Source organism: Palaemon carinicauda, unplaced genomic scaffold, assembly GCF_036898095.1.
Source record: "Palaemon carinicauda isolate YSFRI2023 unplaced genomic scaffold, ASM3689809v2 scaffold25, whole genome shotgun sequence".
Lineage (NCBI taxonomy): Eukaryota > Metazoa > Arthropoda > Malacostraca > Decapoda > Palaemonidae > Palaemon > Palaemon carinicauda.
The window spans coordinates 304,270-318,531 of NW_027170138.1; the positions used below are offsets into that span (position 1 = coordinate 304,270).

Here is a 14,262-nt window from a genome sequence, read left to right on the forward strand (position 1 = left end):
GGAACCCTCTAAGGGTGTGACCTAAGGTCATCCTTCAAGTGATTAACCAGTTGCAGACCTACCGTGAGGTATTAGGAGTACCTGCGATAAACTCTCCCAGAAGACATTGCAGAATCTTGCAATTAGTGTTCCAAAGCTCTTGAAAGGCTTTAAGAAAAGGGCTATCTATAAAATAAAGAATAGGGTGTCTTAACCCAAACATTGTGTTGAAGGCTGATTTATATATTAGCCTGTTCTATAATGCTGGTATTTTTTAGTATGATTCGTTGGAGAACTTTATTTGGAAGAAAATGTTCTTCATTATTGTGTTACTGTATAGTTAATTTATTTTTTTTGTCTTTCAGAGTATGATCTACAAAATGATAGAAGTGATATTTTATAAATGACAATTTGTTCCGATATGATATACTTCAATGCACTGCATTCATAGGGGGTCCTGGAATCCCCCAGTCATGACTAGAAAAATCCAAAATATGTGAACTGTTAGATGTCTGATTTAAGCGCACAATTGCCACTATAATGTGACTTGCCAGAAGATGTGTGGTTTTAGCACAAGAACTCCATTATCTGTGCTTGCCAGAAGATGTGTCTCCTACTCTAGTGGAGGGTTAGAGTAGGAACAAAAGGAGAAAAATATCTCTGGCAGGGATATTTATATATGACCTAGTGGGAAGGAAGAGGTTTGCCTTCGTGGAAAGCTAGTGTTTTACAAACACCAACTTCATTCCTCAACCACATTTATTCCTCTCATTTTATTGGACCATGTGGTTCGACTAAAGGTGCATCAAGTTTCTCTTCTGGGTGGATGCATTTCTAAATGCATGCTACAAACAAGGTCGTCGTTGATGTTACCATATTTCTTAGTTGTCATCGAATTCATCAGACACTTCGTCGTTATCAGTCGTCGTCTTCATATGTAATTTTTGCTTGTAGAATTTATATCTTTTTCAGGAAATATAAGTTTATTTTATACATTTTTTTTTTTCAGAACTTAATCCGGAAAAATTGAGTCTTCCTAATAGGGTTTTAGCTACCACCACTTGTTTTTTTAATTTATTAAACTTTATATAAGAAATATGTGTTACTTCTCATTTCAGAGTACGATCTACTGTACATGGTGATCCCAGCATCATCGCATGTTGGAAAGGATATTTTATGAAGGTTTTCGCCATCACTCAACTTATTCCATTCGGAACATCGGGAAACGCCTGTAAGCTACTCCCCGTTCCCACTCTGTTTACCCTGGGATTTAGGTCGGGAATCCTCGCCAGGAAGGACAGACTCCTGAGGAACGTGAGAAACGAACGTAATGGAACCCTCTAAGGGTGTGACCTAAGGTCATCCTTCAAGTGATTAACCAGTTGCAGACCTACCGTGAGGTATTAGGAGTACCTGCGATAAACTCTCCCAGAAGACATTGCAGAATCTTGCAATTAGTGTTCCAAAGCTCTTGAAAGGCTTTAAGAAAAGGGCTATCTATAAAATAAAGAATAGGGTGTTTTAACCCAAACATTGTGTTGAAGGCTGATTTATATATTAGCCTGTTCTATAATGCTGGTATTTTTTAGTATGATTCGTTGGAGAACTTTATTTGGAAGAAAATGTTCTTCATTATTGTGTTACTGTATAGTTAATTTATTTTTTTTGTCTTTCAGAGTATGATCTACAAAATGATAGAAGTGATATTTTATAAATGACAATTTGTTCCGATATGATATACTTCAATGCACTGCATTCATAGGGGGTCCTGGAATCCCCCAGTCATGACTAGAAAAATCCAAAATATCATGTGAACTGTTAGATGTCTGATTTAAGCGCACAATTGCCACTATAATGCGACTTGCCATAAGATGTGTGGTTTTAGCACAAGAACTCCATTATCTGTTCATGCCAGAAGATGTGTCTCCTACTCTAGTGGAGGGTTAGAGTAGGAACAAAAGGAGAAAAATATCTGCGGGTGGGATATTTCAATATGACCTAGTGGGAAGGAAGAGGTTTGCCTTCGTGGAAAGCTAGTGTTTTACAAACACCAACTTCATTCCTCAACCACATTTATTCCTCCCATTTTATTGGACCATGTGGTTCGACTAAAGGTGCATCAAGTTTCTCTTCTGGGTGGATGCATTTCTAAATGCATGCTACAAACAAGGTCGTCGTTGATGTTACCATATTTCTTAGTTGTCATCGAATTCATCAGACACTTCGTCGTTATCAGTCGTCGTCTTCATATGTAATTTTTGCTTGTAGAATTTATATCTTTTTCAGGAAATATAAGTTTATTTTATACATTTTTTTTTTTCAGAACTTAATCCGGAAAAATTGAATCTTCCTAATAGGATTTTAGCCACCACCACTTGTTTTTTTAATTTATTAAACTTTATATAAGAAATATGTGTTACTTCTCATTTCAGAGTACGATCTACTGTACATGGTGATCCCAGCATCATCGCATGTTGGAAAGGATATTTTATGAAGGTTTTCGCCATCACTCAACTTATTCCATTTGGAACATCGGGAAACGCCTGTAAGCTACTCCCCGTTCCCACTCTGTTTATCCTGGGATTTAGGTCGGGAATCCTCGCCAGGAAGGACAAGACTCCTGAGGAACTTGAGAAACGAACGTTATGGAACCCTGGGGTGTGACCTAATGTCATCCTGCAAGTGATTAACCAGTTGCAGACCTACCGTGAGGTATTAGGAGTACCTGCGATAAACTCTCCCAGAAGACATTGCAGAATCTTGCAATTAGTGTTCCAAAGCTCTTGAAAGGCTTTAAGAAAAGGGCTATCTATAAAATAAAGAATAGGGTGTTTTAACCCAAACATTGTGTTGAAGGCTGATTTATATATTAGCCTGTTCTATAATGCTGGTATTTTTTAGTATGATTCGTTGGAGAACTTTATTTGGAAGAAAATGTTCTTCATTATTGTGTTACTGTATAGTTAATTTATTTTTTTTGTCTTTCAGAGTATGATCTACAAAATGATAGAAGTGATATTTTATAAATGACAATTTGTTCCGATATGATATACTTCAATGCACTGCATTCATAGGGGGTCCTGGAATCCCCCAGTCATGACTAGAAAAATCCAAAATATCATGTGAACTGTTAGATGTCTGATTTAAGCGCACAATTGCCACTATAATGCGACTTGCCATAAGATGTGTGGTTTTAGCACAAGAACTCCATTATCTGTTCATGCCAGAAGATGTGTCTCCTACTCTAGTGGAGGGTTAGAGTAGGAACAAAAGGAGAAAAATATCTGCGGGTGGGATATTTCAATATGACCTAGTGGGAAGGAAGAGGTTTGCCTTCGTGGAAAGCTAGTGTTTTACAAACACCAACTTCATTCCTCAACCACATTTATTCCTCCCATTTTATTGGACCATGTGGTTCGACTAAAGGTGCATCAAGTTTCTCTTCTGGGTGGATGCATTTCAAAATGCATGCTACAAACAAGGTCGTCGTTGAAGTTATCGGAGTTGATGTTATCTTCATATTGAAGTCTTAGTCATCGTCATTGAGTTCGTCTTAAGTCATCGTCATTAAGTTCGTCTAAGTCATCGTCATTGAGTTCGTCTAAGTGTTCGTCATTGAGTTCGTCTAAGTCTTCGTCGTTATCATCAGAGTCGTCTTTATATGTAATTTTTGCATGTAGAATTTATATCTTTTTCAGGAAACCTAATAATTTTTTTTTACATTTTTTTTTTCAGAACTTAATCCAGAAAAGTTTAATCTTAATAATTGTGTTCTAGCTACCACCATTTTGTTTTTTTAATTTAAGTTATTTTAAAGAAATGTTTATTTTTTCTCATTTCAGAGTACGATCTATGGTACATGGTGATCCCTACATCATTGCTTGTTAACCTAAACTGACTGGAACAAATTTCTTTTCTCTTTCTCTGTTTCAGGTGAGCCTGCCTGTGAGGTCCAACCACGCCACTTTGTCCAGGCCGTGACGGGTGCCGTTGCGGCACCTTCATGTCCTCGGAGGAGAATGATCCTTTCACTCTCTGTCCTTTGTACCGAAGTCACTCGTGTTTGAAGTTTAGTGTGTGTCGAGAGTGGATGCCCTTCCCAGTGTGTGAGGTTTGGTATGCGGAAGAAGTAGTTTAAAAGGATTCTTCCCCTTCGGGGTCAGCCTCGAAGTTGAAGTCTAGTATGAGTGGCGCCCTGGTAACGCACGGATAACCTAGGTTGGAGTCTCCTCCCATTGTCTCCCCTAGAGAGGCAGTGAGGGAGCCCTCCACGGGGGAGTCCCTCTCATACGACGCTGTTCGTTTGCTGTGGCCCTCCTTGGGGTTGACGGGTTCCCCATCAAAGGAGAAGCTATAGGAGGTCTTGCGTTTGAGCGTGCGTACGCACTGAAGCGCTGAGTCCTCTTCTGCTCTCTCTCCTAATAGGTTCGCTAATGTACCTATTAGTCCAGACCTTCCTTCACGTCCGAAGGAACGTGTTCCTCTACCCCAGAGGTGCTAGATTTCAGTTACGCTGAAAGATAATCCACATAAATAACTCCAGGTTTTTATTAGGGAAAAATGCAAATTATCTCAGAATTTGTCATTTTCAGTAACTTGTTTGGTTGTTAGCAGTAGATTTTTTTCTAAACGTCACTTTTTTTCTAAACGTCACTTTTTATTTCGGCTCAGTATAGTGTAGACGTGTGTCACTCTCCAGTTAACCTTAGCTAGCTGGAATTAATTTCTTTTCTCTTTTTCTCTTTCAGGTGTTCCTACCCGTGAGGTCCAACCATGCCACTTTTTCCAGGCCATGAAGGGCGCCGGTACAGTGCTTGCGTGTCCTCGGAGGAGCCAGATCAACACAGTGTCTGTCCTTCGTGCTGAGGTTAATCGTATTAGAAGGAATCTCCTTGCAGTGTGCTGGGAGTGTTCGCCCTCCCAGTGGGTGAGGTTTGGTGGGCAGAAAAAGAAGTTTAAAATGGATTCTCTCCGTTTGGGGTAATACTCGAAGTGGAAGAAGTCGAGTACGAGTGGCACCCTGGTAATGCTGGGACAACCTCGTTTGGGGTCTCCTCCCATTGTCTCCCCTAGAGAGGCAGTGAGGGAGCCATCCACAGGGGAGTACCTCTCAGACGATGCTGTTCGTCTACTGTGGCCCTCCTTGTGGTTGACGTGTTCCCCATCAAAGGAGAAGCTTCAGGAGGTATTGCGTCTTGGTGTGCATGCGCACTCAAGCGATGAGTCCTCTTCTGCTCTCCTAATAGGTTCGCTAATGTACCTATTAGTCCGGACCTTTCTTCAAGTCTAAAGGAACATGTTCCTTTACCCCAGAGGTTATCATCTATCTTGACTGGAGCTGCTATAGTTCCCCCCCAGCTACCCCCACCCTACCGCTCAAGTGGTAGGCAGGCTTACCACCTCGCAGTTGAAATCTAATGGCTACCTTCCAGCTATGCTGAAAGATAATCCACATAAATAACTCTAGGTCTGTATTAGGGAAAAATACAAATTATCAATGAATTTGTCCTTTTCAGTGATTTGTTTTGTTTTTAGCTATAGATTTTTTCTAGCAGGGGTTTTATATGAACATTAGTTGTCCCGACGCAAGATACAAACCTTCCGCTCTTTGACCTAACATTATTTCGGCTGAGCTGAAAACTAGTCAAAGTTAACCAGGGTTTAACTAACCTGCTAGTTGACGGGGGTGTGTTCACCCACTGCTCCACACTCACTGGTGACTATCAGTCACTTTTTATTTCGGCTCAGTATAATGTAGACGTGTCTCACTCTCCAGTTAACCTAAGCTAGCTGGAATTAATTTCTTTTCTCTTTTTCTCTTTCAGGTGTTCCTACCTGTGAGGTCCAACCATGCCACTTTTTCCAGGCCGTGAAGGGCGCCGGTACAGCACTCTCGTGTCCTCAGAGGAGCCAGTTCAACACAGTGTCTCTCCTTAGTGCCGAGGTTAATTGTATTAGAAGGAATCTCCTTGTAGTGTGCTGGGAGTGTTCTCCCTCCCAGTGGGTGAGGTTTGGTGGGCAGAAAAAGAAGTTTAAAATGGATTCTCTCCGTTTGGGGTAATACTCGAAGTGGAAGAAGTCAAGTACGAGTGGCACCCTGGTAATGCTGGGACAACCTCGTTTGGGGTCTCCTCCCATTGTCTCCCCTAGAGAGGCAGTGAGGGAGCCATCCACAGGGGAGTACCTCTCAGACGATGCTGTTCGTCTACTGTGGCCCTCCTTGTGGTTGACGTGTTCCCCATCAAAGGAGAAGCTTCAGGAGGTATTGCGTCTTGGTGTGCATGCGCACTCAAGCGATGAGTCCTCTTCTGCTCTCCTAATAGGTTCGCTAATGTACCTATTAGTCCGGACCTTTCTTCAAGTCTAAAGGAACATGTTCCTTTACCCCAGAGGTTATCATCTATCTTGACTGGAGCTGCTATAGTTCCCCCCCAGCTACCCCCACCCTACCGCTCAAGTGGTAGGCAGGCTTGCCACCTCGCAGTTTAAATCTAATGGCTACCTTCCAGCTATGCTGAAAGATCATCCACATAAATAACTCTAGGTCTGTATTAGTTAGGGAAAAATACAAATTATCAATGAATTTGTCCTTTTCAGTGATTTGTTTTGTTTTTAGCTATAGATTTTTTTCTAGCAGGAGTTGTCCCGACGCGAGATACAAACTTTCCGCTCTTTAACCTAACATTATTTTGGCGGAGCTGAAAACTAGTCAAAACTAAAGTTAACCAGGGTTTAACCCTTTTACCCCCAAAGGACGTACTGGTACGTTTCACAAAACTCCTTCCTTTACCCCAATGGACGTACCGGTACGTCCTTGCAAAAAAATGTTACAAAAATTTTTTTTTTCATATTTTTGATAATCTTTTGAGAAAATTCAGGCATTTTCCAAGAGAATGAGACCAACCTGACCTCTGTATGACAAAAATTAAGGCTGTTAGAGCAATTTAAAAAAAAATATACTGCAAAATGTGCTGGGGAAAAAATAACCCCTTGGGGGTGAAGGTTTGGAAATTTCCAAAGAGTTTGGGGGTAAAAGGGTTAACTAACCTGCTAGTTGGGGGGGGGGGGTGTTCACCCACTGCTCCCACCCTCACTGGTGACCGACCGTCACTTTTTATTTCGGCTCAGTATAGTGTAGACGTGTCTCACTCTCCAGTTAACCTTAGCTAGCTGGAATTAATTTCTTTTCTCTTTTTCTCTTTCAGGTGTTCCTACCCGTGAGGTCCAACCATGCCACTTTGTCCAGACCGTGAAGGGCGCCGTTGCGGCACCTTCATGTCCGCTGGCTATTACGGTACAGTAGTGATTTCGTATACAAAAAGAACGAGAGAACCTATATGACTACCAAAATGGTGTCAAATAAGCAGGGTTGTCATCATTATCACATTGTTAATCCCCTTCATATTACATAGAATAAGTGAAGAACATTGGAAAATCATCTCGTAAGTAACTTGAGAGACGTTTAAAAAAGGATTGCAGTGTGCTCTAGATCATCAACATGTCCGTAACACGATTTGCTTTCATTAACTTTTCTTTATAGTGCACACCTAAAACTTGAGCAATCCCCTTAACTAAACAAGACCTAGGTTATAGTATTTATACTAATAATGTGTAACCCTTTGAAGAAATGTTTTTTTTATTGTTTGGAGGGGGCTGTCTTCAATCTAATCCAAAGGCGAATTATTGTTAAGACGCGTGCGATCACTTGTCAACTTTTGTATAAACAGCGAATGAACAAAGACCTTTCTTTGACTTCACAAAATTCTATAGTTCATATATGAAAGATCTATTTTAAAGCTATTACTAATTTTAAGGTATTTTATTTAATTTAGTATTTGTTACTTCATATATAGTTTATTTATTAACTAATTTCTGTTCCTCACTGGGTTATTTTCCCTGTTGGAGCCCCTTGGTGTATATCGGGCACTGCAACAATGTAGGAAGCAATATCTCACTGACTAAAGATCTTTTATGAATTGGTATCGGAATGTTTATTAAAAGATAGCATACAATCATCATCATCACTATCTCCTACTACGCCTATTGACGCAAAGTGCCTTGGTTAGATTTTGCCAGTCATCTCTATCTTCAGCATTTAAATCGACACATCTCCATTCATCATCTTCTACCTCGTGCTTCACAGTCCTCAGTCATGTAGGCCAGGATCTTCCAACTCCTCTCTTGCCTTCTGGAGTTCAATTAGATATTTATAATCAAGTGGAATGGAAATTAGTATATACCTATAGTTTGGGAATTAGAACCATTGTTTTAGCATTACATTGCTGTATTTCAAGGTTACTCACAAAGAATGTGGGTCGGTGTCTACCGACGATGTGAAGGTCCCGCAAGTACTATCTCCGGAACCAGGGCATGTACACATCATCAACTAAGCACAATCACACTTGAGAAAGAGAAAGTTAGTGTAAAATGAGTGTAAAACAACAATTTTCATCAGTGTCTGTGGGAGCCTTGAGAAGGAGAGAGAGGAGACGTCCGCTCTCTACAAACCAAAAAGAGAAAGTGACTAGCTCATCACTCCGTGAGTTATGTACAGGTGGCTGGTATCACCGGTAGCCCCCTACCCAAGTAATGGCTAGGGTTGCCACCTCCCACTGAAAAGTCTAATTGGCTTCCTTCCAGCTTTGCCGAAAGATATATTTATGAAAGGTACGGGATGGGGTGAGGGTAGTCGTAGTAGCGGGCAGTAGTCGGATGTAGAACGGCACCTCGTGTATCGAGGGATATTGAGGAAGGAGAGGACTAACTGGTGAGGGACCTTTGGTCGTGGTTCTAACGACCCAGTTACTGTACCGACACTCGATTAGAGTGAGCGAGCTGGGTTTATTCCTGGCATTCCATGCATCTTTTTTCTCTGGTATATTTAGCAGTATTTATGACTTCGAAATGGTGCTATAAGGAGCGTTTCACTGGGCGACACAGGTTCCTCGTCCAGAAATAGATTTTTCCTTCGTCAAAATCCCTTTCATATATAAATAACTAAAGGTTTGTATTACGAATTTGTCATGTTACTGGATATGTCTAGCCTGTCATGATGCGTACCAAAATTTATACATCCAACTGTACTATAATTCACATGCTTATGTCATCAAATTCCTCACATAAATTGGTACCACTGTTGACCTTTATAGCTGTAATATCTGCTTATGGTAAGGAAACTTAGAATATAATTCTTAGTCATTGTGGTTCAAGGAATTGAGTTGTCAGGTACTTGAAAGCATTTAATAGGTATATTACAAATTGTAAGGTAGGATTTTGAAGCCTGGTGATAGTGTAATATGTACTATCATATAAAACCATTTGAATTGATTGGTATTTTTGTGAATGAGGGTTGGTATTGTCATCGTAACTACTGGATGAGTAGCACTATGTAACCAGGGGACTGGTATGTTTGTGAATGAGGGTTGGTATTGTCATCGTAACTACTGGATGAGTAGCACTATGTAACCAGGGGACTGGTATATTTGTGAATGAGGGTTGGTATTGTCATCGTAACTACTGGATGAGTAGCACTATGTAACCAGGGGACTGGTATATTTGTGAATGAGGGTTGGTATTGTCATCGTAACTACTGGATGAGTAGCACTATGTAACCAGGGGACTGGTATATTTGTGAATGAGGGTTGGTATTGTCATCGTAACTACTGGATGAGTAGCACTATGTAACCAGGGGACTGGTATATTTGTGAATGAGGGTTGGTATTGTCATCGTAACTACTGGACGAGCAGCACTATGTAACCAGGGGACTGGTATATTTGTGAATGAGGGTTGGTATTGTCATCGTAACTACTGGATGAGTAGCACTATGTAACCAGGGGACCCAATGACTGTAGCAAACCAATTTAGAATAGACTGCTGTGGAAAGATAAAAAAAAAGTACAATTTTCATTAGATTATTATGATGTGCATAAATCTACTTTAACCCTTTTACCTCCAGGCTATTTGGAAATTTCCAACCCTTAACCCCCAGGGTGTTATTTTTTTCCCAGCACATTTTGCAGTATATTTTTTTTAGATTGCTCTAACAGCCTTAATTTTTGTCATAGAGAGGTCAGCTTGGTCTCATTCTCTTGGAAAATGCCTGAATTTTCTCAAAAAAAATTATCAAAAATATGAAAAAATAAATTTTTCTAACATTTTTTTGCAAGGACGTACCTGTACGTCCATGGGGGTAAAGGGATGGCTATTGTGAAATGTACCAGTACGGCCTTTTGGGGTAAAAGGGTTAAAGTAATTGACAGAATTACTGAAAACATGCTTAACGTACAGTAGTCGTGCGGGAATATATGCAGCCGCAGTTCATTCGATCCTGTGATGGGAAGGGCACAGTTTTGAGTCTGGCAATGTTTATGTCAGACTATTGCTTTTCAGGGGGCCAATTGGCAAAATTGTGGCACCCTAGATATACCGGAAGAGGTACAAAAAAGGACACAATTACAGCAATTGATGGTGTAAAACGTAATTGTAAGAAAGGAAGTTAAACCGAGCGGTTCTTGGAGGTGTAAACGTAGTCATAATTCAGTCGTGTTCTGAAATTTCTGCCTTCAGTGCACACAAACCCATTTCCTCATAACCTATCCTAGTCTGTCATTTTGTGTTTTCATGTTGGTTATTAATGAATTTACTAAAGGCCAATTGCTGAACATGTTAATTTTCATCAGGTTTGAACAATGCAAAGTGCGGCTAAAGGTACTCAGACTCTGTATAGTACTGTAACCTTTACTGCAGTGCATAGGTAACAAACAGTACTGAAGTACTGCAAGTTTTGACAGCATTGTTTTGAAGTGACTACTTGCGGCATCCATTTGCTACTTCTGCGCACAATACGTAGATGGCTAGATAAGAACGTGAGATAATTCAACAAGCAATTTCATTGTTTAGTGAAGAGTATTTTATGATACTGTACTGGGCATCTTCCAGCAGCCAGTATATACATACATACATACATATACCAAGGCACTTCCCCCAATTTTGGGGGGTAGCCGACATCAACAAATGAAACTACCCAAAACTAGAGTGCGGGGAGCAGTCACTCTCCCCCCAGCTTCATCTCTTTGTTGCTGTCTCACAGGATGTAGATACAGGAGAGGGGGTTCCCAGCCCCCTCATCCCGTCCCTTTTAGTCGCCTCTTACGACACGCAGGGATAACGTTGGCGCTATTCTAATTTTTATATGCCCCCGCGGCCACAGTATATAGTGACAGATAATAGAATTGGAGAAATGATTTCCTAAACTGTAGTTTTATTAATAAATTTCAGCATCAACTATCGAGTCCCTTCATTTTACTTGCTTTTGAAAGCTCCTGTGCCCTAATTTAGTTTTGTCTTTTTTGCCGTCGGACTCTAGGCGCTTTTACTTTATTATTTTTAGGTGTTTCTACTTTATTATACCAGCTTTCTTTCTCCCACCCTGCTGTCTTGCCTCTTTGTGCTTCATATGGGCTAGATTCTATATATCCAATTGCAATCCTGTCGAGGTGTTTTGTTGAAAGTCGTCAAGTATTGAATGTGGTTTTTTTTTTTCCATTTTAGGCCTTTTTGTCTTTCAGTTTAATGAAATTGTAACCACCATTGTTTTTCAATTTTTAATTACTAATTATTCATAATGTGGGAGGGTGGGGTGGGCTGTGCCACCCTAGCAGTACCAGCCGAACTCGATTGAGTCCCTTGTCAGGCTGGGAGGAACAGAGAGAGGAGACGTCCCCTTTTTTGTTAAATTTGTTTGATGTCGGCAACCCCCCAAAATTTGGGGAAGTGCCTTAGTATATGTATGTATGTAATTATTCATTCATTTGTAGATATAGCTAGGATTTTTTTAGTATTTATTCTCATGTATTTAAATGTTGTAGTAAAATAACTTGCTTTGCTAGCTTGTCCATTGTGATCTGGTTTTTTGCTTAGCTTAGTAATAAGTGAATTTGATGTTGAATGAACAAAAAAGTCAATGTTTTTAATACTTAATTTATTTCTACAGGTAATTCTTCACGGTCTGCAATGCAGTACGTCTTATTCGAGTTGATCTGACTATCAATCAATCAAGAATGAAAATGAATTTCAAAGTATCAAGATTGTTTAAAAAATTTGCATCAGGAAAAATTCGAGTTGATCTGACTATCAAGATTAGAAGTGAATTTCATAATCTCAAGAGTATCCTTACGTCATTTGGATCAAGAAGAATTTAAGCTTTTTTTCTCATCACTGAATGTGAAATTTGAAATAAGACATTGGCCTGATAATTTTTTTTTCTTAAGCACCGCATTTTGGGTTCAGTTGTCTTTTAATTTCTATGTAAACTCATTGCCTTCAATCAATTTAAAGTTTAGTGTGGTCTTAAGACCAGCAAGTATGAAGTTTTACTGTATTTTTTTAAAACAAAATACAGTATAACTTCATACTCATTACAAAAGATTGTTTCAAATCAATAATGTGTCTAAATGTGGAGTATTTATAATTGGTCTGTTCACAAACCCTTGGGTGTCTTCACCCTTATTACTAAAAAGGGATACTAATTGTCAAAATTTATTCTGTTACCATTTTATTTGTAAGAAAATCCAGTTTTTGTCTAAAAATCTCTTGATTTATATGTGCCATTATTTTATTGAAACTTACTGGAATTCATTTGCTATTTATTCTAAAACCAGGAGCCCTCTCAATGAGAGAATGCCTTGATGAAGTCATTGAGCTTCAGCCGTGCTATTTATTCTAAAACCAGGAGCCCTCTTAATGAGAGAAAGCCTTGATGAAGTCATTGAGCTTCAGCCGTGCTATTTCTAAAACCAGGAGCCCTCTTAATGAGAGAATGCCTTGATAAAGTCATTGAGCTTCAGCACGGCACACTTGATGGGCAAGAGGGCTCTTGAACTTGGGGAAATTGCTCCCCCAGTTCGAATCTAAATTTCTCTTATCTTTTTCTTCGGCGTCAATGACCTTAGATGTCAGGATGCCTGAAAACCTTAAATCAATCAATCAATCATCTTTTTCTTTCAATATTAATTCGACCTTGTCCTGATTTTATAAACTTTTTTTCGTGTTGCTTTACCAACTCCACGAGAAAGGTTTCCCCTATTATATATATATATGTATTTATTAATTTTTCTTTTTCCTTTGGCTTGGATGTTTCTACATCCATTATAGCTGCTGGCACGGATGGTTATATATTTGCTATTGCTGCCCTGCTTTGATGAATTGGAGAAGGTGTATTGGTTGGGAGGTATTTGCATTCAAAGCTATATGTGAGAGTATTGGATGATCTCAGCCATCCCGAAGATGGTTTGGACCGTTTTGGCGGAACTATTCTCAAGTGTTGGGTCTTCAGAATCCAGGGGGATCCAACGCTTGGCGTAGGACTCTCGGCTTTTGGGCGGAAGCCCGTCATTGCAGATATGGGGAGGATGATTCCATAGTTAATTGGTCCCAGTCCTAACAGGTGGGTTCAGCTTACACATGTCTCTATATCTGTTATGATGCTATCCTTCGGGTGGGGTATGGAGTGGACCATTTGGGAAGTACACTCATTGTGCTGATAGTGGAGAGTGCAAATTTCCTTTCTGACGTGTGTTGGCCTAATATTCTCGAGCAGGTACAACAAACTAACCCTTTTCTCTCTCTCGTCTAATGGATTCTTTAAGTAACGAACCCCCATCCCCTAGATTTGCTGACTTTCCCCCGTCACTGTTGACGTCCTCTTGCTAATTCAATTAAGGAAAATTCTGTTGACGACCTAGGAACAAAAAAGGACCCCTCTACTAATGTATTAAAACCAATTAAGTCGGATAATAAAGGGAAACTTCGAATCCTTCATGTTACCCAAATTCCAATAAATACTGATTATGATATGCTATATAAAGCATTCAGATGCTATGGAGTGATAAAAGAAATTAGAATGAAACTTAGAAATGAAAAATGGCATTCATGGATAACTTATAATAATCATGAAGCATTCAATGCAATATGTAACATCAATAATATCAAAATTAATAACTTTAAAATGTCATGGGTCCCTATGTGATAAGATACCAAACTATTTGGATATATATAGACCTGCTGACTGGTTTGAGAAAGATATCAATTTAACTATGCTCCCCCAAAGAAAGCCAAAACCAACAAGCCACTTGTTGCCGAGCCTAAAGGGAGTAATGGGAATTATTTTAAAATTAGCAAACTAATTCGGAAAAAGGTAGGAACCATTGCACCAGGTGATATATCTCGCTTTGAGAAAAATAGCTTCCTAATCCATGCAAAATCATTCACGCAATCAGTAATAC

At 39.7% G+C, this 14,262-nt stretch overlaps 1 long non-coding RNA gene across 2 annotated transcripts in view; it reads left to right on the forward strand.

The window, feature by feature from the left end:
* Window positions 1-12,729, forward strand: part of LOC137636200 (uncharacterized) — an 87,106-nt gene extending 74,377 nt beyond the window's left edge. For both annotated transcript variants that reach the window (XR_011042983.1, XR_011042984.1), the window contains one exon: window positions 11,973-12,729. This is a non-coding gene — a long non-coding RNA (uncharacterized lncRNA). The remainder of the gene's footprint in view (window positions 1-11,972) is intronic.
* The last annotated feature ends 1,533 nt before the right edge of the window (window positions 12,730-14,262 follow it).